The sequence below is a fragment of the Lolium perenne genome, chromosome 3 (assembly GCF_019359855.2).
Source record: "Lolium perenne isolate Kyuss_39 chromosome 3, Kyuss_2.0, whole genome shotgun sequence".
NCBI lineage: Eukaryota > Viridiplantae > Streptophyta > Magnoliopsida > Poales > Poaceae > Lolium > Lolium perenne.
In genome coordinates this window covers 140,646,504-140,671,930 of record NC_067246.2, presented here as the reverse complement: position 1 = coordinate 140,671,930, position 25,427 = coordinate 140,646,504, and the positions used below count along the sequence as shown (strand labels likewise).

Genomic DNA, 25,427 nt, shown 5'->3' with positions numbered 1-25,427 from the left:
GTCTGTTGAAGGAAAGACCATTTAACTTTATCATACGCCTTCTCAAAATCAAGCTTTAAAATAACCCCATTTAATTTCTTAGAATGCATCTCATGTACCGTCTCATGCAAAACCGCTACTCCATCAAGGATATTACGTCCTTGCATAAAGGATGTCTGCGATGGTAAAACAACATGATCCGCAACCGTATTAAGTCTAATGGTGGCCACTTTCGTGAAAATCTTGAAACTTACATTTAATAGGAAAATGGGTCTATATTGTTGGATCCTTTCTGCCTCATTAATTTTCGGTAACAAGATAACTTCACCAAAATTTAGACGAAATAATTCTAGTTGTCCAATGTGTAAATCACTGAACAAATCTAGAAGGTCCGATTTAATAGTATCCCAGAAGGTTTGATAAAACTCTGCTGGAAACCCATCTGGACCCGGCGCTTTGTTGCATTCCATTTGGAAAACTGCCTTCTTAACCTCTTCCTCAGTATAAGGTGCGGTTAGCAAGCCGTTTTCTTCCAAAGAAACTTGGGGTATATCATCCGTTAAGTCCTCGTTAAGAGAGAAAGTACTTTCCTCCGGAGGACCAAACAGACCCTTATAATAATTAGTAATGTAAGACTTGAGTTGCTCATGGCCTTCAATCAACCCTTCATCTTGAATAAGAGAGTGAATACGTTTTTTCCGGTGTCTCCCATTAGCTAAGCCATGGAAATACCGCGTATTCGAGTCTCCTTCCAAGATGAATTGAGCTTTGGATCGTTGATACCATTTGAGCTCCTCTTCGCGAAGAAGACCCGCCATCTGTTCATTGGATTGATTTTTAAGCTCAATCTCATGTGTAGACAGGGGTCTAATCTCCGCAACAGCCTCAAGCTCATCAATCACATTTGATAAGCGAGACTTTTCTTTTTTAAGAATACCAGCCGTATGGGCGGCCCAACCAGAGAGATGTTTGCGCATAGAACGCATTTTATTATTCCATCTCGAAATGGGCGAACTCCCCCCCGACCGGTCTATCCCAAACCCTTTTAACCATATCATGAAATCCCTCTCGATATAACCAGCCAAGTTCAAATTTGAACGGCCGTTTACAAACGGGTGTGGGATTCCCGGTGGTTAAAAGGATGGGAGCGTGGTCAGACAGTTTTTCAATACGTTCTAGTGCGCGGACTGACACCAGAGGGTATTTATTTTCCCATTCGGTATCCATCAACACGCGATCTAGTTTCTCGTAGGTGGGCTCCGGCAAGCTGTTTGCCCAAGTAAACTGTCGATCAGTCATAAACACCTCTCTTAAATCAAGGCTATCAATGACAGCGTTGAACAAGAAAGGCCAATGACCATCAAAGTGGCCTTTACTTTTCTCATGAGTGAACCTCAACAAATTAAAATCACCTCCGATTAAAATCGGGTAAGGATTATCTTTTGTAAGGTTTACCAACTCACGTAAAAAGTCAGCCTTAAACACTTCCTGGGCGGCACCATACACAGCGACCAGACTCCACATGAAACCGTCTGCTTTGTTCTGAATGTCGAGCTTAATGTGGTACTCTCCATCAGAACTAGCCAAAACGGTCATGGTGTCTATGCGGACGCCAAGTAAAATGCCCCCTGACCTACCACGGGGCGGGCGAGAAAACCACTGAAAGTTAATCCCGCCTGACAAACGGTCGAGAAAACTTTGAGAGAAATTTCGCCTACCCGTCTCCAATATAGCAAGAAAATCTAAATCATAATCTCTACAACCATCAGCAATGTGGGAATGCTTAGCCAAGTCACGAAGACCTCTGCTATTCCGGAACATGCCATTCATCGAGAAACTATTTTAGATTTAGAGTTCTTGCCATACCTACGAGATTTCTTTCCAGCCGATGATCGAGAACCACGTTCGGATGCTTGTAAATCAGAACTAAGCTCCGCGTGTTCTATATCAACTTCTGAAATGTTGCTAATTATAGCCGAGAGAATTTGACCATCTAGGATGTCATCATCATCATCATCGTCTATAATTGCCGTTTCAGGCCCAGTGGAAACATTCGGAACAACCGTTAAACGGTCAAGCTCCGTTTGTCTCAACACATTAGCCGAAACAGAAATCTCATCAGACCGAGTACCCAAGGAAACCCCTAGGCTACTCAAAATAGAAGAAATACGAGTATCTGAAAAAGAAACAAAAGACTTAGACGGTTGTTTAATACCTGCCGTGTCGAGGTTCATCTCCGCCTTGCGTCGCATGGCTCTCTGCATGACGTCCTCATCCGTCACGGTCACCGGGAAGTGCGGATGCGAGCGCGACCCGTTCATGTAGCCGCCGCCGCAGGATCCCGCGGAGGTGGCGGCCTCGGACCTCCGCGCCGCCGGTTGGCTGCGGTTGTGGAGGCGCGACCAGTTCCAGGGGATGCCGCAGACGCTGCGCGAGTCCTGCGACGCCTGCGGGTGCGGGCGCGGGCGCGGCTGCATCTCCTCGCTGCCATCGTCATCGGCGCCGGCGCCGAAGAAGTACTTGTTGCCGCAGACGGCCTCCTGGGAGCTGGAGTTGGCGGAGAAGGCGGCGGCCGCGGGCGATCTAGGGCGGCGTCGGCGGCGGCACGGCGGCCCTGGCTGCGCTTGAACCGGCGGCGCGGGCGGCGGGCGGGCCTGGGCTGCAACGCGTTCTCCGCGAGCTGGTCGAGGAGGGACTTGAGCGCCCCGCGGCCGGGCGGGTCGTCGGGGTCGGCGGCGAGCCTGTTGGAGGTGGAGTCGACGGAGAGCGAGCGGGAGCGCTGCATCGAGAGGAGGTCCCGCATCAGCGTGGCGGACGAGTCGCCCGTGGTGGGGCTGCGCCTCCGGCCGGACGCGGCGCCGCCGTGCGCGTGGTGGTGGCGTTGCCAGCGCCAGATCTCCAATCTGCTTCGGCGGCCTACCGTCTCGAGTCGACCCTCGTGCCGGATCTCCTCGTGGTGGTTCCAGATCAGGTACATCAGCTTCGTCAGGTACTCCGCCGGCGCCGACCGCCCGATCTTGGAATGTTTTCATACTAATATGATAAGCATGTAGTACAAATAAATGGTCCGAGAAATGAAAAATGTACACCATGAAATAAATGCAATGGCATGAGGTGTATTCCTTTTATATGTACACATATACACGTGTTGAACCTATGATGTTGTCTGTGTAATGAACACACACACATCCACACGCACAGTCTGATCCACTGCCTTCCCAGAACACACATATGCACTCGCCTTGGCCTCATACTATTATTCCGAACAACCGCTGAGTAGTTTCTTGTCCCATCTCTTCTCCACCCAGTCCACCTACCTTTATGCTTTTCCAATCCCATTCCATCTTCCGATATTCCGAAGTCTCTAGTTCTCCCTGGCTGAGAGCTCACGCTCAAGCACAGGCATACTTGTGTCCTCCTGTACCTCCCATCCCGCACAAGACACAGGGACAGCGCCTCTCCAACCCGGCCGTTGACGCCTTCATAGTTCATGCACCAGCGTTCACACGACTGGCAGGGTCACGCCGGTGGCCGACATTTTTGCGCTCGTCCACGCACTCCGTCTGTGCTGAATTCTCTTTCCAAAACGTAGCCAGACTGAGGTACTATGCCTCATGGTCTCAGGCTCTCAACCAAGCTTCGGCGCCGTGACCCTGTGCTCTATGCTTCCCTACCAGGTCGTGTGGCATCAGGTATGATACCTGGATTTACATCATTGTTCTTTTATAGACGTGCATTTCACATGCATGTCAGTTGAGCTCATGGTCGTCTAAGAAATCATCGTAATTTTCCTTCATCTGAGTACAATGAATTAAGGAAATCTGGGAGGGTACCGAACTGTATGTTACAGATAACAGGATCCCAACTGCAGTTCAAACTTCTCCATTGTTTTCCTGAAAAGAGAGATTGTTAGGTAACTTCCAAATAGACCGCAAAACTGAAGTACGTGTATTGATAATAGTGCATTTCAAATTTCCCCATTTAGAGAAAATAGAATATCTTGGATCATTTAAACTAAACAGGAAATTTGACATAATTTCAGGAAGTTCACCACATAAACCTGAATAAATCCTAGAACCAAATAACTAAAGAGTAGTGCCCCGTTTATCAGTAAACATGAGAGTGGATATAATCTCAAGAATTTGACCCCATAAACCTATGATATAACCACCAGCTCCTCTTGTAAAGGTAAGTTAATTCAAATCGTTAATTCTTATTATGTACAGGCCCATGAGAATTGTTGCCTCAAATAGTACATATAAACCTACCACATGACCACTAAAACATAATACACTCAGTCCGCTAACCTTGTTTGTATCAAGCAGATCCTGGAACACAAAGAATGAAAGAAGGTATTAATCGAACGGTAAGTATAAGCTTACAAAATAACATTACTTGTTCTTCTATCAGAGATGTGAAAAAAAGCTGTGGGCAAATAATAATGCCATTTGTCCACCCTTTCCAAATTAAATCTCAATAACAAAGTGGTAATATAAGAACCAACTCATATATGTACTTAATAAAATAATCTCTTGTTTGGGGCTTCACAAAGGTCATGGAAAGGCTAGTGGTGCCTTACATGAAAGTTGGTTCATCGCCGCGGTCGAGGAGTAGGATGGCGGCCTTGGATGACCTGGGCGGCGCGGGGCAGCTGCCCACATGACCCGTTTGGGCAGCGCAGCCACACCAGTGCCCCCACTGCCGGGACATCATCCTCCACTAACGGAGCCTTGCCTTGGACCGCGCTGACGACAACGGCGGCAGGTGGCACAGAGGCCAGTGCTGTGGGCGTCCTGGTCGTCTGAAATCCACAACAGATTAGAAGAATAACGTTGCCACAAGGGAACGATCGTGTAGCACAAAAACTTTATTTGAATTATTACAACCACCGTGCTGAAGAATTCAACATACAGATATGAAGAATCTATACATTATCAGTACTTTCATCCTTTCCATTTGTTTTCATCAAAAGGATAACAGTCTTACACAGTAGTATCCTGTTGCATTTTCCCAAGCAACAAACCTATAACTGAATCAACAAATCTAATGAAACCTAGAAATCATGCGAACCATATCTGGAAAGCATATGTAATGCCGAATCCCCAATATTATGAGAAAGTATTAACCTAAATCAGTTTGTATGAATACACCTTAAAGTAGCTCATCAGGTTGACAAATCATGCATAATCTCTTAAGAAAGTAATAAATTCTGGCAACAGACGAACAGAGTAATTACATAGCAATGTCGACGTACACCTTCATACCTATATATGCTCTTACCAGCTGGGATACAAGGATTCATAACTGCAATATGAAAATTATTCACTGAAGCAAGATTGAACAAAAGGATTATCTGCTCAGTTTATATCCTCAAACTACAAGTTGTAATATGAATATAGGATTTTACCACTGAATGTGCCGTTATATGTAGAGGAAGCCACTAATTCGGGGAAGCCATTGGCAGGCTGATACGCATTTTCGATGATGTAGCTTCTCCAAACGATGTACACCTTCATACATATATGCCCTGACCAGCTGGAACGCAAGGATTCATAACTGCAATACGAAATTTATTCACTGAAGCAAGGCTAAACTAAAGGATTACCCGCTCAGTTTATATCGTCAAACTACGAATTGTGATATGAATATAGGATTGTACCACTGAATGTTTTGATATGTGTAGAGGAAGCCATTAATTCGGGGAAGCCATTGGCAGGCTGCTACGCACTGGATGATGTAGCTTCTCCATTCTTAATAATGCAGTTCAATGAAGATAGAAATTGGCGTAAGAGCATATACGCTGATGTGTCCATACTGTCAAAAAAATCTGAAAGTAAATATCTTGTCAGCTTACAAACCGAACATATGCAATCTAGTAATTGTATCCACCAACAGAAGGAAGGTACATCTGAGTAATCCGCAAAACCAATCACAGCAGCAATAGCAAAATCCCGTGAACACGACCCGTGCGCCGATCATAGATGCAACAGGAGCAATGGCATGCCGACCAAGCACAACCCCTCCCAAAAACTGAAGCCTACCACACCTTGCACACGCACCACCGGGCCACCCACATCAAGCATTTGCACAGCAATGACATCTTGAAGGCCATTATGTCAGAATGAATGCGGAGGAGGCGACCCACCGGCAGCAACCTGAACCCGCCGATAGCAACCAAGAGGATCTCCACTCAGAGGGAGACCTGGCCAGATGTGCGGCAGCGACGGCAATGAACAGAAGCACAACCACCAACCATAATCAAAGAAGGCGACACGGCGAGCAGCAGCTGTCCGTCCCGCACGGCAAGCGATGCAGAGGCCGCGCGACCCGGGCGCGGCACACGCAATGCCCGGGCAGGGGCGGTCGTATCCTCCTCAAGAGGTGGTGCGCAGCAGCTGTATCCAAGTACGTAGGGTGACTGGCGGCGACCTCCTGAAACAGCGACACCAGCGGTATATACTGTAGTCGAGGTAGACGAAGGAGAAGGGGCAAACCGGGCATACGACAACACTGAGATGCGGGAGGCCATGGCCAACCTAGAAAGCAGCAGGACCACCACCAGACCACCACAACATCAGGGAGGCGAGAGGATAACAAAGCACGACACAACTGAGGTGGGGTTTGATACGTCCAAAACGTATCTACTTTCCCGAACACTTTTGCTATTGTTTTGCCTCTAATTTGTGTATTTTGGATGCAACTAACACGGACTAACGCTGTTTTCAGCAGAACTGCTCTGGTGTCTCGTTTTTGTGCAGAAATCCAACTTTCGGGAAAAACCTCGGAATTTATGCAGAAGGCCCTATTTTCCCAGGAAACTAACGGAGCCAGAAGGACAATTGAAGTGGAGGCCCGAGGGCCCCACACCATAGGGCGGCGCGGCCCAGGGGGGGCCCGCGCGGCCCTGTGGTGTGGCCCCCTCGGCCGGCCTCCGACGCCCTCCTTCGGACTACTTATTCGCCTCGACCTAAAAACGCCAGGGGAGAAGTCGAAGTCGCCAGAAACCCTCCAGAACGCCGCCACATCGCGAAACTCCGTCGCGGGAGCCAGAAGTCTCCGTTCTGGCACTCCGTCGGGACGGGGAATTGGAGGAGATCATCACCGCCATCACCGCCAACGCCTCTACATCAACCAGCCATGTTTCCCCCATCCATGTGTGAGTAATTCCCCCGCTGTAGGCCGAAGGGGATGGTAGGGATTGGATGAGATTGGTCATGTAATAGCATAAGATTGTTAGGGCATAGTGCCTAGTGTCCGTTATTGGTACTTTGATGATATTGTTGCAACTTGTTATGCTTAATGCTTGTCACTAGGGCCCGAGTGCCATGATCTCAGATCTGAACATGTTATTGCTTCATCAAGATAATCATTGTTTATGGTCTTACCTATAAGTTGTATACACATGTCGCTGTCCGGAACCAATGGCCCCGAAGTGACAAGAATTGGGACAGCCGGAGGGGATGGTAGCGATGTGAGGATCACATGTGTTCACGGAGTGTTAATGCTTTGCTCCGGTACTCTATTAAAAGGAGTACCTTAATATCCAGTAGTTTCCCTTGAGGCCCGGCTGCCACCGGCTGGTAGGACAAAAGATGTTGTGCAAGTTTCTCATTGCGAGCACGCACGACTATAAATGGAACACATGCCTATTGATTGCTTTGTACTTGGACACCGTTTTATTATTATCTGCAAATGCCCTGCTATGATTGTTACATGAGTTTCTCTCATCCATGCAATGCCCGTCATCCGTCCCCGTGCCTACAGTATTTTAATCCTGCTGTTTACTAAAATCACTACTGCTGTCTTTGTTACTCTGCTGCTGTTATTTCACTACTGCTACTGCTATAAACCTGTTACTACTGATAAACCCTTGCGAGCAAGTCTGTTTCCAGGTGCAGCTGAATTGACAACTCCGCTGTTAAGGCTTCCAACTGTTCATTGCCTCCCCGTGTCTCGAATCAATAAATTGGGTTTTACTTCCCTCGAAGACTGTTGCGATCCCCTATACTTGTGGGTCATCAAGACTATTTTCTGGCGCCGTTACCGGGGAGCATAGCTTTATTTGGAAGTTCACTTGGATTAATATTGTTCGCTGCAAATTCTCCATCATGGGTAAACCTCGCGATACTAAGATCACCATATTACCATCCACTACAAGAAAAGGTACAATTCTGAATACCTCTGCTGCTCTTGATTCACCATCTGTGATTGATAAACTTGTTTCACCGCCACATGCTTCGCATGCGGGTACATCTGCTGAATATGAACACTCTCATAATATTGATAATGTTTCTGCTGTGCTTGATGATAGTGGTTCATTGGGATCTTTTCTAGATGCTACGATTGCTAGGTCTAGACAAATTGCAAATACTGAAACTCCTAATGCTACTACACCTGTTAGTTCACCTGAACTTGATTATTTTAGTGATGATCCTGAGGAAGATTATGTGGAGCTTAATGATGATTTTATTGAAAAATGCAATGCTACTACTGATGCAAGAAAAATTAAAAAGTTGCTTGCAGAACATGCTGTTAGATATAAACTGTCTCCTGATCCTAAGTTTGCCACATCTCCTATAAACATTAGGGATAAAGATTATGATTTTTCTCTTGATTTATCTCATATAGCTATTGTTGAGAAAACACCCTTTTGTGGTACTGAAAAAGAAAGTGCTGTTGAACACATGACTGAGTTATCTACTCTGAGTAGCTTGTTTTCTGATGATGTTAAGATGCGTACTTACTTTGTTGCTAAAATATTTCCATTCTCATTAAAGGATGACGCTAAAACTTGGTATAATAATTTGCCACCTAATTCTATTAAAAGTCCGAAAGAATTGCTTGATGTTTTCTTCCGCAAATACTTTCCTGCTAGTGCTCAACATATTGCTTTGCAGAGAATTTATAATTTTAATCAGGGAGATGAAGAGAAATTGTCTGAGGCTTGGTCGAGATTTTGCTCTCTTATTAGAGCTCGACCTGAGCATGATTTGGAAAAGCATGATTTACTTGATATATTTTATAGTGGACTAACTATTGAGTCTAGGGCATACCTGGATAGTTGTGCTGGTTGTGTTTTCAGGAAAAGAACTCCGGACGACGCTGAAGAATTATTGGCTAAAATAAGCCGGAATCATGATGATTGGACTACGCCTGAACCAACTCCAACTCCAATATTGAAGAAGAGGGGTTTAATTAAATTGAATGATGAAGATATGAGGGAAGCCAAGAAGTCTCTCAAGGAGAAAGGTATTAAATCTGAAGATGTGAAGAATCTACCTCCTATTGAAGATATATGTGAGATAATTCCCCCTTCATCTATGATTGAGGTAAACTCCCTTCAACGCTTTACTAGGGAAGATATTCCGTATTCGAAACCTCCTGCACAATGCTTAGATGAGTTTGATAATTATATTGTTAAGCAAGAAAATTTTAATATGAGAGTAGAGAATCATTTAATGGAAAATTCTCAAGCTATTAGTGAATTGCAAGATATTGTGGAGAGAACCTCCAATGATGTTAAGATGCTTGTTAAACATTTTCAAATGATTCAAACTCAAATTGATCAACTCACTAAAGTGCAAAATGACTTGTTAGGGAATAATTCTAAAGAGAAACATGCTTATGAAGTAACAACTAGAGGTGGTGTTTCTACCCAGGATCCTCTATATCCTGAAGGGCATCCCAAAAGAGTTGAACAAGATTCTCAACGCATTGAACCTAGTGCTCCTTCTAGGAAGAAAAAGAAGAAGAAACATAAAAATGTTGTAGAATCCTCTGAACCTGTTAATGATCCTAATAGTATTTCTATTTCTGATGCTGAAACTGAAAGTGGTAATGAACATGATAATGATAATGATAAGAATGATACTCCTGATAAAGAAGAGGTTGAAGAAGAACCTGAAAAGCATGCTAAAAATAAAAAGTATACTAAAGAAGACTTTATTGCTGAGAAACATGGTAATGAAAGAGAACCTTGGGTGCAAAAGCAAATGCCTTTTCCTGCTAAGAAACTAAAATCAAAGGAAGAAGAACACTATAATAAATTCTGTGATTGGATGAAACCTTTATTCTTGCAAATCCCTTTGACTGATGCTATTAAATTGCCTCCTTATTCAAAGTATATGAAAGATATTGTTACTAACAAAAGGAAAATCTCCAATGAGGAAATTTCCACTATGCTTGCTAATTACTCTTTCAATGGCAAAATTCCAAAGAAGTTGGGCGACACAGGTATACCTACTATTCCTTGTTCTATTAAGAATAATTATGTTAAAACTGCTCTATGTGACTTGGGAGCTGGTGTTAGTGTTATGCCTTTTTCTCTTTATAAGAGACTTTATCTAGATAAGTTGATACCTACTGATATATCTTTGCAAATGACTGATAAATCTACTGCTATTCCTGTTGGTATATGTGAGAATGTTCCTGTTCAAGTTACTACTAACTGCTTGATATTAACTGATTTTGTTGTGTTGGAAATGCCTGAAGATGATAATATGTCTATTATTCTTGGGAGACCTTTTCTTAACACCACAGGGGCTGTTATTGATTGCAATAAAGGAAAGGTTACTTTCAATGTTGATGATAGGGAGCATACCGTTTATTTTCCCAAGAGGATTGAGAGGGCATGTGGAGTTAATACTATTTCTAATGTGAGAACTATCAAAGTGGGAACTATTGATTGTCCTATATATGAGCCTAAGGAAGAATATCAAACTCTTGTGATTGGATCCATATCAATACAATTCAAGGTAACATGATTGATTTGAGGTTTATTTCTTCTTATGCTATGTAAAATTTATTTGGTGACAAGACTTGATCAACCTTGTTAACGAATACTTTTTATATGCATAGAGGCGGTAAACAACATCTCTTTCTTCCTCCACTTGCTCTAGTTGCTGTAGCACTTTTAATTTGCAAAGTTCTTTAGTTATTTGAAGATTTCAAAAATTTTCCTGGCCAGTAATAATAAACTAAATACCCAGAAATGTGCGTTTTTCAAAGTTTTCAAAAATTCACAAAAATTATACCGTTGGTCCTATTTTTCCACGAGGCACCTGGGAGCACCAGAGGATGACCTGTGGGGCACCAGAGGGCACCAGACCACAGGCCGGCGCGGCCAAGGAGGTGGCCGCGCCACCATGTGGTGTGGGCCCCCCTCTGCCCCACTTTGCCATCTCTTCCTCCCAGCACCTTCTCTCTCCCGAAAAAATCGACACCAAGTTCCTCTCACTCGCATTTTTGCTCCAGAGCTCCAGATTTTTCGATCTCTTTGCTCAGCCCAGATTTCTGTCTGAAATTTGGCACATTTGCTCTTCGGTATGTGACTCCTCCACCCATCCAAGTAGAATTTCGTTTGGTTGAGTATATCTTGAATATTTTGCTGCTGTAGGTAACATGTTTAGTGAGCTTGCATGCTTGTTCTAAGTGGTAGAAACTAGTTTTGATGCATGATTAGTACTCTAGCAAGTTCCTATGGTAGTTTCCCTCAATTATATGTCACCAAATCAAATTTTTATGTCATTTGTTGAAAATTTCAGAGAAGCTATGAAGAAGTTTACCTTTGGAGAGTTGTTCAAGAAAGGGACAACCAGCACCGGGAGGCCTTCTAGGGCCGCCACCCGGATTAGGCAATCATACAATGAAGACATCCTCGCGCCTAGCTTCGCGCCTGAAGAGGACAACGGTCCTCCTAATGCTTCTACTTTTCCATGTTATGATTTTCTAAGGAATGCAGGGATACTGGAGGATTTCTTAACCCTTGTCAACAGGGCGGGGTTAACCACTTATATGGGCGATGAAAGGGAGCAATACTACTTGCTCACCAAAATCTTCGTCGAGAGTTTCCAGTTCAACAACAAACACTATGAGCCAACGGTTGCGTTCAGGATTTATGGTAATACTGTGACCATGCCATTGAAGGATTTTTGTTGTGCCTTGGATATTGCCCCTGTAGGTACAGCAAGTAGGATTGATGACAACCCCCGGGACTTGCTGGAGCTCTACCGCGGGATTACCGACGATGATTGTCGCACCATTCAGCGGGGCAAGATAAGGAATATTCAACTCCCCGCCATTAAATATTTTGCATACTACATTGCTACTAGCATTCTTGGTAGGGAGAACACTAGTAATATCTCTAGCTACCATCTTGCTTTCCTGAATATTGCACTTACTGGTCAAACCTCCTATCACCTTGGTGCTCTTATTGCTAGCTCGCCGCCTGACTACCAGGGGGCCTATTTTTGGAGGAACTATTGCGCTGCGTGTTTTAACATTTCTTAATATTCCTATTGATCCTAATGATGTGCCATTGGCCCCTAGGAGACTCGATATTACTGCTATGAAGAGTCATCATTTTGTTACTACTGACTCTACTTTAGATAGTATGGTGTATAGAATGTTGTTTTCTGACGGGGAGGAGAAGGAAATCCCTCTTCCCCAACCTGGTTTGTTGTGTATTGACAGGCAGTCATGGTCGTGCACTAAGGAGGAGGTGGATGAACATTTGAAGATAAGAGACTTCCACCAGCAACATGACTCCGAGGACGTCGGGACCTCCTACGACCACACCGTCACATATCCGGGTGCTTCTTCTAGCACATACCCGGAATACGACCCATCTTCATATTACGGAGACACTACCTCATGGGATCGATGGGATTGAACTCCACTTAGGCCAAAAGCCTAAGCTTGGGGGGAGGTATACCAGCATCACTCATTCTTTGCATATTATGGTTGCTGGATACTTGCACATACTTGTTTTGTTCGTTTGAGTGGTTTTCTAATGAGAGGAAGATGATATTTGGGGAAATGCTGCCTGAAAACAGATTCTGGAACGTTACTGTAAAAATCGTCAAAAATAGCCAGAGCGTCATTTTAAGCTGCAAATTTTTGTGCAGGTTCCCCAGGTTGTTATCTAACTTTCATTAGTTGAACACTTTTCGATCTGAGCAACGTAAGATTTTTGTTAAAATCGATTTCTGTACTGCTGTCAGGTTTTGGCAGATTTCTGCCATCTCGCTTTTCTGTGTTTCTTTTAGTTTGCTATTTCTTGTTTTTGCTTTGTTTCCTTCCCAAAACACAAAAAGACCAAAAATATTTCTGTTGTTTCTCTTCACCATTTGTTTGCTTTGGCTTCTTGCATTTGTTTCACTTTATTTGCTATTGCTAGTTTGCTATAAGAAAACCCAAAAAGATTTTGCTTTGTTTGTTTGTTTCCTCTTGTTCTTATTTGCAATTTGAAAACACCAAAAATATTTGCTGTTCTTCTCTGGTTTGTAAGGTTCTTTATGAGTTCAATGGTCTTCGGTGGCTGGAGCGTGGTTTTCATTTCATATTATCCAAGCTGCACAAGTGAAAAGGCAATAATGACGATCTACGACAATCTGATTGTGGTGAGAGGCTGGTATGAACTCTATTTGTTTTCATTTTTGTACATATACTCATCCATGTGAGCATGCTTAGTTGGTTCATATGAGGTATATGTTATTTGAGAAAGTTTAGTAGTTCATGATCTCTCATGTTTAGCTCCAATTTATTAATATGAGTAGCATGTCATGTACGCTTGTTTGCATTGTTTTATTCATAAGTAAGTATGGCATTGTGGTATCCTCCTCTGAATAATTCATTTATATCGACTTGGCACATGCTCACGCATGCATATGACTGAACAAAAAGTCAATTAAGCCTCGATGATCTATATTGCTTCAGAGTTCTTGTATCACTTTTATGCCTCCGTTAATTTATTTTGCCGCAAGCATGATTATGACAGTTACTGCTCTCTTGATTTGTCGCTCCCTAGTCTATTGCTAGCCTTCACTTGTACTGAGCGGGAACGCTGCTCGTGCTTCCAAACACATGAAAACCAAGTTATTCCAGAGTGTCCACCATAAATACCTATGCATGGCATTTCAAACCATTCCAAGTAAATTCTCATGCGCTACCTTTAAAACCTTCAAAATGCTTCTCAATTTGTGTTTATGTTTCATAGCTCATGAGGAAGTATGTGGTGTTTAGCTTTCAACCTTGTCATTTACTTTTGACGGATTCTCATATGGACTAGCGGCACATCCGCTTATCCAATAATTTTGCAAAAAGAGCTGGCAATGGGATTCCCAGTCCCGAATTAATTAACTTAAATAGACACTCCTCCATGGTTTGTGATTGTTGGACGGCACCCGAGGATTCGGTTAGCCATGGCTTGTGTAAGCAAAGGTTGGGGGGAGTGTCATCATCATAATAAAATTAAATAAAAAGGCACTCCTTCATGGTATGAGATTGTTGGCAGGCACCCGAGGATTCGGTTAGCCATGGTTTGTGCAAGAAAGGTTGGAAGGAGTGCCAAATAAATATGCAATAATTCATGGGAGCCGCTCTTGAAAGTCCGGTTGGCGAGGTAGTTAGTGTACCCATTACCATTCGTTGACAACAACAAACACCTCTCAAAATAATTTTACTCCTGTCTTTATAAAAATAAAAAGCTCTAGCGCATGTTAATCCCTGCTTCCCTCTGCGAAGGGTCAATCTTTTACTTTTATGTTGTGTCTCCATTATTTCTTTGAGCACTATCTTGAGAGCACAACTATCATTCTTAGTATAATATGCTTGTCTCAAAATATGATTGATTGTGGTATAACTTTGATGCATTTATCTTTTGACAATCACTACTTCTAGTCTTTCTATGAACTCCAGAGGTGCCCGGGCATTTATGTTTTGCCAACCAAATACAGGCAAGCGAGATACCACTTTATCATACTCTCTTATGAACATTGCAATCCTGCTTATATACATGATTCATGATGCTCATTATTAATTGTTGGTACCTCTCCATGATTGACATAGCTGTTAGATGATCTTATTTGCATGTATCTCATTATGAACTGTTTAAGTATTAGCCATTGCATGAGAATATATACATCATATGAGCAAATGTGTTCGTGAAAGTTCTTTTATCACTCAGTTGTTAACTGAATTGCTTGAGGACAAGCAATAAGCTAAGCTTGGGGGGAGTTGATACGTCCAAAACGTATCTACTTTCCCGAACACTTTTGCTATTGTTTTGCCTCTAATTTGTGTATTTTGGATGCAACTAACACGGACTAACGCTGTTTTCAGCAGAACTGCTCTGGTGTCTCGTTTTTGTGCAGAAATCCAACTTTCGGGAAAAACCTCGGAATTTATGCAGAAGGCCCTATTTTCCCAGGAAACTAACGGAGCCAGAAGGACAATTGAAGTGGAGGCCCGAGGGCCCCACACCATAGGGCGGCGCGGCCCAGGGGGGGCCCGCGCGGCCTGTGGTGTGGCCCCTCGGCCGGCCTCCGACGCCCTCCTTCGGACTACTTATTCGCCTCGACCTAAAAACACCAGGGGAGAAGTCGAAGTCGCCAGAAACCCTCCAGAACGCCGCCACATCGCGAAACTCCGTCGCGGGAGCCAGAAGTCTCCGTTCTGGCACTCCGCCGGGACGGGGAATTGGAGGAGATCATCACCGCCATCACCGCCAACGCCTCTACATCAACCAGCCATGTTTCCCCCATCCATGTGTGAGTAATTCCCCCGCTGTAGGCCGAAGGGGATGGTAGGGATTGGATGAGATTGGTCATGTAATAGCATAAGATTGTTAGGGCATAGTGCCTAGTGTCCGTTATTGGTACTTTGATGATATTGTTGCAACTTGTTATGCTTAATGCTTGTCACTAGGGCCCGAGTGCCATGATCTCAGATCTGAACATGTTATTGCTTCATCAAGATAATCATTGTTTATGGTCTTACCTATAAGTTGTATACACATGTCGCTGTCCGGAACCAATGGCCCCGAAGTGACAAGAATTGGGACAACCGGAGGGGATGGTAGCGATGTGAGGATCACATGTGTTCACGGAGTGTTAATGCTTTGCTCCGGTACTCTATTAAAAGGAGTACCTTAATATCCAGTAGTTTCCCTTGAGGCCCGGCTGCCACCGGCTGGTAGGACAAAAGATGTTGTGCAAGTTTCTCATTGCGAGCACGCACGACTATAAATGGAACACATGCCTATTGATTGCTTTGTACTTGGACACTGTTTTATTATTATCTGCAAATGCCCTGCTATGATTGTTACATGAGTTTCTCTCATCCATGCAACGCCCGTCATCCGTCCCCGTGCCTACAGTATTTTAATCCTGCTGTTTACTAAAATCACTACTGCTGTCTTTGTTACTCTGCTGCTGTTATTTCACTACTGCTACTGCTATAAACCTGTTACTACTGATAAACCCTTGCGAGCAAGTCTGTTTCCAGGTGCAGCTGAATTGACAACTCCGCTGTTAAGGCTTCCAAGTGTTCTTTGTCTCCCCTTGTGTCGAATCAATAAATTGGGTTTTACTTCCCTCGAAGACTGTTGCGATCCCCTATACTTGTGGGTCATCAGGGTTCCAGGAGGTGGTCGCCGGTGTTGATGTAGTGGGGCGGAAGCCCGGAAGGTCAAGGAGGAGGTGCAGGCGATGTACAAGAGGTCGTACTCGATTGGGAGGAGCAGCTGGAGGTGTGAGGGCATCGCAGCAGTGCCGGCGACCAAGCCCATGGCAGGACGACGATTTCATAGGCCCGCTTGTAGGGGCGTGGCAGAGCATCACGGCCGCCGGGAAACGGAAAATGAGGAGTCGCCGGAGCTGCAGTGCCGTGCGGCGGCGTTGGTCGTGACCAGGGGGAGCCGTGCTCTGGTCCTGGGGCACCATGGATGTGAGCGGGGGAGAGATGGGAGCAGGTGGGCAGGGGCAAATTGGTTTCTTGGTCTGGATAAGCGGCAGAGCTTTCAAGTATTCACTGCTGAAATCTGAGCACCGCTTTGACTACCATTTTCATCGCTACACGCACACGGCAAAGCAGCCCCCAGCCAAAGCATAGTATGAAGGAAGGCAAAAAGGTAAAATCTTAGGGAACATCAAAAATGCACACAGAAGTAAAACGGAAGCAACCAACCCAATTAGTACAACACGTGTCGCAAGCTCGTTAATTCTCAGGGAGGCCCAAAATTGTGAGAAAAATCGAGTTGGTTCACGTTTAGTATAGTAGTTATTGAATTTGTACATTGAATTGCTTGTGTGTGGGCTAGCCAAGATATAGCAAGATGTTGGCTGCCTGAAATTCTATAAATGTAGTGCCTTCTATGACAATGCTCTCTGGTTCATTTAAATTCTATAAATTCTATAGATGTTGGCTGGTTGATATAGCAATAATGCTCTCTAGTTCATTTAAAAAATGATGAAATGAAAACTTTAGGGTTCAATTCATTCTATGTTTCATTTAAAACAAAATGAAAATGATGTACATGGTTCTCTGGTTCATTTAGTTTAGGAGTAGCTATAGTAGTAGGGTGTTTTTATGCTATGGTTTATGATGAAAATAAAAACTAGACACTAAGCAGTATGTTAGTTCTTCATTAAATGAAAATGAAAATGAAAATGAAAATGGTTTTGCTAGATGCCCTGTGACTTCTTCTGGTTCAATTCATTCTTTTAAATGTGAAAATGAAAATAAAAATGCTTGCAGTACCTAGGTAGCTAGGCAGTAGGGTTTTCTGGTTATGCTACTGCCAATTCATATAAATTAAAGTAACAATTAAACTCTCTGGTTTGAAACTAAACCAATTTTAAAATCAAATGCAAGATGCAATGCTTATGCTACTACCATATATATAAAATGCTCATGCTTATGCTACTGCAATCAAGTTGAAAATGAACTTTATATATGTTGGTTTAGTTGGTTTAGATGAAATGCAAATGAAGTAGCTAGCTAGGTTCATGTTTCTTAGGTATGTTCATAATAATATGATGGTTCTCTGGTTAAATAATTTAGTAGGTTTAGTTAATAAAATTTGCTAGCAGTACATGGTTCATTTAAATGAAATGAACACTACTTGGCAGTAGCAAATGCTACTACTGGTTTAGCTACTGGTTTAAAATTAAAATGTTGCTTAGTTCATGTTGCTTAGGTATTTAGTTCATTAGGTGGAGTTCATTGCTGGTTAGTATTTAGGGTTCCAATTTATATTTACTAAATGCTTTATATACTAAATGCTTCTGGTTTGCTTCTGGTTGAGATGGAAATGAAAATGAAGCTAGCAGTAGCTGATGTTTCTTGGAACTATCTTATAAGTGGGTACAAGCTCTGTATGATAGTAGCTGATGTTGCTGCTCTGGTTTTTACAAGCTCTGTATGTTGTATGTTCTCTGCCATTTATATGTTGTATGAAATTTTGTATGTCAGCATTTCCATTTTTATTTTAGTGTTTGGGAAATCTGTCTTATGATAGTAGCTGATGCTGCTGCTTATTCCTGTATCATTCATATCTTATGTTGCACTGGGCACTAAGCAGAGTTTGATGTAGCATGTGCTGTTGCTTATGTTGCACCTGTTGCAAATTTTGTATGTCAGCATTTCCATTTTTATTCACATCGAAGAAAATGAAAATAGTTGTCTCTGGTTATATATGATGCATGTGTTGTTGCAAATGTTGTCTCTGGTTCAGTTGTTGCAAATGATAATGCTACTGTAAGTGCTATTACTAATGGTTTATGGTGATGGTTATGGTGAAATGAAAATGATGGTTGCTATTACTGTAAGTGCTATTCTGTTACAGGGATTGAGTTTCTATTGAGTGCCGGAATGTCGATTCATTTCCGTTTCGGCAATTCTAGCACTCGGCATGACCAATTTTTAGCAAAGGTCATGCCTAATTTTTTCTTGAATTCTAACTCTTTTTCATCTTCTATTAGTGCAAGCCACCATGGCGTCTCAAGAACAGTTAGAGGAGCACTACAATAGGCACTTCTTTAGGACGGAGGAGGATGCCGAGGCCGCTGGTGTTGGCGGCGACGATGACCATGAGATGGAGGATGCCGCTAGGGGTAGTGCCGACGAGCCAAGCGGCAACGAGACAAGCGGCACCGCCGGGGGTAGTACCTACGAGCCTAGCGGCGATGAGGCAACCGGCGCCGCCGGGGGTGGCAGCGAGACAAGCGGCGACGATCCTAGCGGCGCCCCCGGGAGTACTGCCACCGGGACAGTGGTTCCAAGAGGCCGCGGAAGGCAATGCGCCAAAACACGGTCTCCACCGGTAGAGACACAATCAAAGAGGTGGACCCCGCCAGTGGTTTGCCGGTGGACCTAAGGATGTTGCCAAGGGGTACGGCAACCAACTGGCATGTATCCTCCGAGAGGTCATCAATCTCAACGAGACGGATCTCCGAGCTGAGAACAAAGCGCATTTGCGAGCCCAGCTCATTGCGAGGTTGCACTCACGATACAAGTTCCTAGGCGACTACGCCTCCACTCATGAAACCAAGAACATTGTGAACTCACAAGCCCTCCTGAAGTTCACCAAACACCTCAGCAGCTATAAGTACATGGTGCGGAAGATGATTGCTGACGGCAAAGGTTTCGAAGAGGTCCACTCTGCCTTTCCGCATGTCTCCCAGGTGGACTTTGATGCTTTTGTGGCCAATGAAGAGCTACAAGCGACGAAGAATCGCAAGTTGTGGGGGAAGGAAATGCGGGAGCTTAACATCGGCAACCACAACCTTGGGAGCCGTGGGTACGAGGGAAACGAGCCCTATTGGGCGAAGGAGGACGAGGCGTATGTAAATGCCGGCATTGAGAACCCCTGGCTCAAGTACAAGGACCCGCTTGAAAGAAGATTCATCAGGTCCCGGTACCATAAGAAGAAACTAACCGGGGAACTTGTCACGGACCCCAAGGTAGTAACCGACATAATTTGGTTCACGAACGACCAAAAGGTCATGTCGTTGGAGAAAAAACTGGTAAGCAATTTACCGGTTTAATTAGATCAAGTATCGTTCATATAATAGTAGCAACATTTCTAAATGGTTAACGTTTCTTCCGCAGGAAGAAGAAAGACGAAGACTTTCTCAAGGTGACGAAGGCTCCTCGTCCCAGAGTCGACGGGCAGGGTAGCATGGGACAAGCCTCTCGTACGAGCGCTAAACATCGTCAATGAGCATTCACCTACGAGAAGGCCGCATAGAGGCCGTGTGGCTGGCGCCGGTACAGGCTACAAGCATGGTCACTACGGCTTGTCGTCTGCGGCCGATAAAAATGCGCGCAATGAGAGGAAGCAGCGGGAGGCGGAGGAAATGAGGGAGTCAATCCTAGCCCAAGTCCAAGCTGGTTTGGTACCGCAACTCAAAGCTACACTCGTACCTGAAGTCAAAGCTGAAGTCGCCTCTTCAGTCCAAGCAGATTTCAACGCTCTACACGCGTGGTATGAGGGTGGCAAACAAGCCCCCCCCCCCACCCCCCGAAAATGCAAGTGGTTAGCTTCGACAGCAGCAACTCGATGGCGCCGCCGTCCGCCGGCAATGACAATGTTATAATGGAGACTCCTCCGGCTGCCGGCAATGTCGCTGGTGCTAGGGATTCACCATCCATGCCGGGTAGCAGCCCATCCGTCACTTGCACGCCCACCGCCGCATGTGCCGGCCCGTCGACATTAGCCGAGCTCAACGCCCTCACGGTAATTAACTAATGTGTACATTAAGTTAATATATTAGTTTCATCATCCTTGCCCTCTCTCTAACGCTATATATATGTTCTCGCAGGCGCTCTCAACGCCATGCACCTTGAAAAATCGAGATGTCGCCTAGGGGGGGTGAATAGGCAATTACAAACTCTTGCGGATTTGTCTTGTAAGAATGCGGAATTAAACTATCGTTTAGTTTACAAGCACAAACCCTAAATATGCTAAGCTCAACTAAGTGTGACAATAGCAACTAGAGCTAAGCAAGATAGGCACAAGATATATGTAGCACAAGTGATAGCAAGATATATGTACTTCAAGCACGATGGCTATCACAAGGAAAGAGAGCTCGGGTATAGAAATAACCGAGGCACGCGGAGACGAGGATGTATTCCCGTGTTCCCTTGCTTTGCAACAAGGTACGTCACGTTTGGAGGAGTGGAGGTCCCACGAAGGATTCCCCGCGCCACGAAGGCTCACCCTATTCTCCGAACCACACCCACGAAGGATAATGGCCCTTTCCTTATGGTTAGCTTTTCCTCCGCTCCGGAGATGGCAAGCTCCACAACCACTTCACAAGCTCCACGAAGGAGAAGCCCGGGCCCCTTCACAATCTTCCACGAAGAGATCACCGGGACACCAACCAAGCCAACTAGGAGGTCACCCTCCAAGAGTAACAATCTCACGGTCTCTCACTCAAACAAATCGTGGTGGAGAGCTCAACACTATGCAATGATGCAAAGCAAGAACACCGGAGGTGTTCAAGTCCTTCACACTCAAATCCCACCAAAGCAACGAATGCTAGGATGAGATTGGAGAGGAAGAACAAAGGGGAAAGTCAACCAAAGACTCCAAGATCTAGATCCCAAGAGATTCCCTCACTTAGAGAAGAAACGATTTGGTGGAAGTGTAGATCTAGATCTCCTCTCTCAAATCCTCAAGTATGAGCAAGAATGGTTGGAGGAAACAAGGGAGAGAGCAACTTCTTCAAATGCAACAATGGAGGTGAGAGAAAGTGGAAGAAGTCATTAAGCAAGGTGGAAGAAGGGCTATTTATAGTCTAAGGAGAAAAATAACCGTTGGGGAGAAAACCGGGTGAAAATCGGATAAAAAACGAGCTGAAAAAGTGCCCAGCCGGTTGCCAGGCCGGCCGAACGAACTGGGCGCTGAGGAGCCCGGTCGGCAGCCTGGCCCGACCGGCCCAGCAACCGGGCGGCAGCTGACCGCGCGCTGGGCGGCGGTAAGCCTCACGCCACGCGGGGGAGAGGCAGGCCGCGTGGGCCTTGGCGCGGGAGGCGGCCCGATCCGGATCCCGGTCGGACCGGAGGGGCAGCTGGGCTGGCGGCGCGTGGGCCGGTGGCCGCCCGGTCCGGTTGGCGCCCGGTGCGGACCGGGTGGGCCGGCGTGCGGCCCAGCAGGCCGGGCGGCAACTGGCAGCCTTCCCCTTTTTCTTTTCTTTTTCTTTTTCTTCTTTTACCTTTTCTTTAATAACTATTGCTCCCGAACTCCGATTGACATGAAACTAATTTCGTTGGAAAGATAATAACAAATGCTATCCAATAGAAAGTGCAAACTCAAGAAACTGTAGGAGGGGATTTTATCATGAATATAAAAGGGTAGAACCTTATATCATGAATAACCGGTAAAATCACCCAACCTCGAAAACGCAATAGAAGATGCATGCGAACTCCGTTTTCGATGAACTTGGGCTTGTTGTAAAGCTAGCAACAAGCTCAAGAACCTCTCATAGAGAAACACCAAGAAGCAATAAGGATATGCAAAGTATGCAAAGGATTGAGCTCCCTAAGACGATGTGATCAAGTTACTCAACCGAAAGCCCCTCTTAATAGTGCGGCTATCTATCCTATAATCCGGTCTCCCAACATCCACCTTGAGACCGGTAAAAGGAAAACCTAGCAAGGCCATACCTTTGCCTTGCGCATCCCGCTTGATCTTGATGATAACTCTTCAAGCCTCACTCAAGCCGGAATACCTCACTTGACCAATGTTGCTTCGTGAAGACTCACAAATGCTCCCCCATACACTATGATGGGAAAGCTCCATTGATGCACATCTTCACTAGTCCATTATCACCAAATGGATGGCAAGCTTCAAGCATGTGATTCACTTGAGATGCTCATCTTGAACTTTCCCAACTCAACCTTGTATCTTCTCATACTCACATAAGATAGAGCATGGCTAATATTGAGTTCCACATAAGAACTCCATCTTCGTTTCTTCTTCTTGATCATATCACATATATATCTTCATACCGATGATCTTGATGCCAATACACAAGGTATACCTTTATCTTCATGGCATCCATACTTGAATCCAACACATGGAGAGCAAGTAGTACCTATGAAATATTCCTTCATATAAACTCAATGAAAACATTAGTCCATAGGGGTTGTCATTAATTACCAAAACCACACATAGGGGCAATGTACCCTTACAATCTCCCCCATTTTGGTAATTGATGACAACCACAATAAGAGGGTTTATATAATGAATATTAGTGACAAGTACGCAACTTATCCGAGAATAAGTTGTATACAAGAGGTTGTATTTGATATGGTCAAGTAACACAAAGCTACTAGCCCATATCAAAACCGGCTCTACTCACACAACTACAACAAATGCAAGAGATGTGAGTAGAACCAATATATATAGAGAAAACTCCCCCACAATGTATGCACGTGTGATGAACATGAATTCATTGCATATATTGTCAAGATTAACCTTTGGGATAGTTTCCACTATATATATACAACCATGCAAGACATATAAATATGGAATGCATGAGAGGCAAAACACTTAAGTACAAACCAAACTTAAGTATAAAACCATTCCCTTAAACCCTCTAAACTTCTCCCCCATTGGCATCGATTGTCAAAATGGGTGAAAAATTTAGAAGACCAATATAATGTGAGTTCCTCCCCAAAGGGTGCACTTCTCATAATTTGATTGGAATCAAGTGCACATATCCAATGATGAATACTTGAAGGAAGTCAAACTATATTGAGGATCAAAGATTGCATAAAGATAACATGGTGAAATGAGCAATCAAAGATCCACTTGGACTAACAAAGATATCATGATAAGAGAGATATAGTGCTCTAAAAATAAGAAAGCTCCCCAAGGTTCGTGCACAATTTATAATGTTTGCATTTGAATACAATATGCACAAACATGGAATCCTTACTCCCTATATATCATTTAGAACACAACAAAGATAAAGAGAATATGCTTATCAAGAACAACTTGAGTCCAACAATTACGAGATATGAGTGCATGAAGAGAAACAAATAAACCAAGCAATCATAAATCTTCTTTACCAATAACATTAAAATCAAAAGGATAAGAAGATAGTTGGCAAAGAACAAGGATATCAAGGTGATGGATTAACGCTCTTATGTATATGAGTTTCTAAAGTGGACAAAGTGATCCATAAAGAAACACGCACACACAAGATGTTAACAAAATAGATAAGACAAGATATCCAAGATGAAGTCATAAAATAGACCAAAGGATGTTTGCTTAAGACGCATATATAGCCTATGGCTCCAATTTTCACTTATGGTATATGAATGAACTTCAACCAAGTTAAACCTCAAAAACATCAGAACTAACAATAAGGGAAATAGAGCTAGTTGGAGTGTTTTGAGAAAAAGGCAACAAGTATCATAAATATGGATTTATTTCGCAATTTCATCAATATTGCACATAAGAGCTCTTTGAGGAATTGATATACAATAAATCGCTAGAGGGCATGTGTGGGTAGATGAATCATAAACATGATGTATATATATATTCCCAACATATGCATCTTCTCAAATTACTCAAATGTACAATAAGAAGTTTTACTTTAAAAATGATTTTTCAAGAACCGCAATATTTTCGAAATAAATAATTTCATGCCAAGATACAACCTACAATAGGTTGGATGCTATATGAGAGTGCATGAATAAGATACTTGTTACCGAGATGGCAATGGCTTGATGTAGTAGATAAGAGTTTATCGATCATCCTAGCTTGACTCCAATCCTCATATGGTGACAACACCTTCCTTATAGATGAGACAAGCCTCCATTGCATCTCCAATGTACCTAAAACATCATTGAAGTACATCTTGGTCCCCAAACTTATTGGGTCCAACATGGTTAGACTAACCACAATATATAGGACACACTCCATATAAACATGTGCATATTTAGATGAAATTTGAATTTCATGCACATCTTAGCCATTTAGGATTTGATGGAGTATATCCTACATAATGGATCGAAAGAAAGCAAGCATGCTATAAATATAAATAAATTACATATAAGAATGCACAAAGACTTTTAAAGATCCAAGAAAGATATACTTTGGACAAAACACCAAAAGAATTGAATAAGGCATAGAGGTTTCACAAAACAAATTTGTTGTCCAAATTATATCTAAGAAGCAAATCACAAAAGATTTGTTCAACAAAGTTCAACAAATGAACTAAGAAGATACCATTGAGCATAAAGGATGAAATAAAGCAAACATGCTCAAATATTTTATCTCATTCAACAAATAAAGCATAGAAGAAGGAATGAGATAGCAAAACTCCCAAGGGAGCAAGGTTCGAACAAATAAACCAAACCCACTACACTTTTCACAATGGCAGAATGTACCGTAAGGAAAAGGTATGTATTCCAAAACAAACACTTGATATGAATCAAGGGGATTTATTAAAAGATTTTTCAAAGGGACAAGGAAGACATATGGGAGCTATAAAGATTTCTTGGAAATAAAATAAGGAAGTAAGAAACAATCCAAGGTGAAGATGATCCAAAAATTCAACCACATACAAGGTTATCAATTGTCAAAGACAATGAGTATATTAGAAATAATTTCCGGTGGAGTATTGACAATGATAGTAAGAATCAACTTCACA

The 25,427-nt window shown here is 43.6% G+C and overlaps 1 long non-coding RNA gene across 3 annotated transcripts; it reads right to left on the bottom strand.

Annotated features, from left to right (window-relative positions):
* Positions 1–4,065: 4,065 nt before the first annotated feature.
* Positions 4,066–6,595, bottom strand: LOC127342613 (uncharacterized). 3 transcript variants are annotated; one of them, XR_007876747.2, is made up of 5 exons: positions 5,639–6,595; positions 5,387–5,535; positions 5,216–5,283; positions 4,559–4,780; positions 4,066–4,307 (listed from the first exon to the last, which is right to left on the bottom strand). It is a non-coding gene; the product is annotated as an uncharacterized lncRNA (long non-coding RNA). The 3 variants fall into 3 exon arrangements; XR_011755458.1 differs by having other exon boundaries at positions 5,244–5,283; XR_011755457.1 differs by having other exon boundaries at positions 4,559–5,283.
* Positions 6,596–25,427: the final 18,832 nt, after the last annotated feature.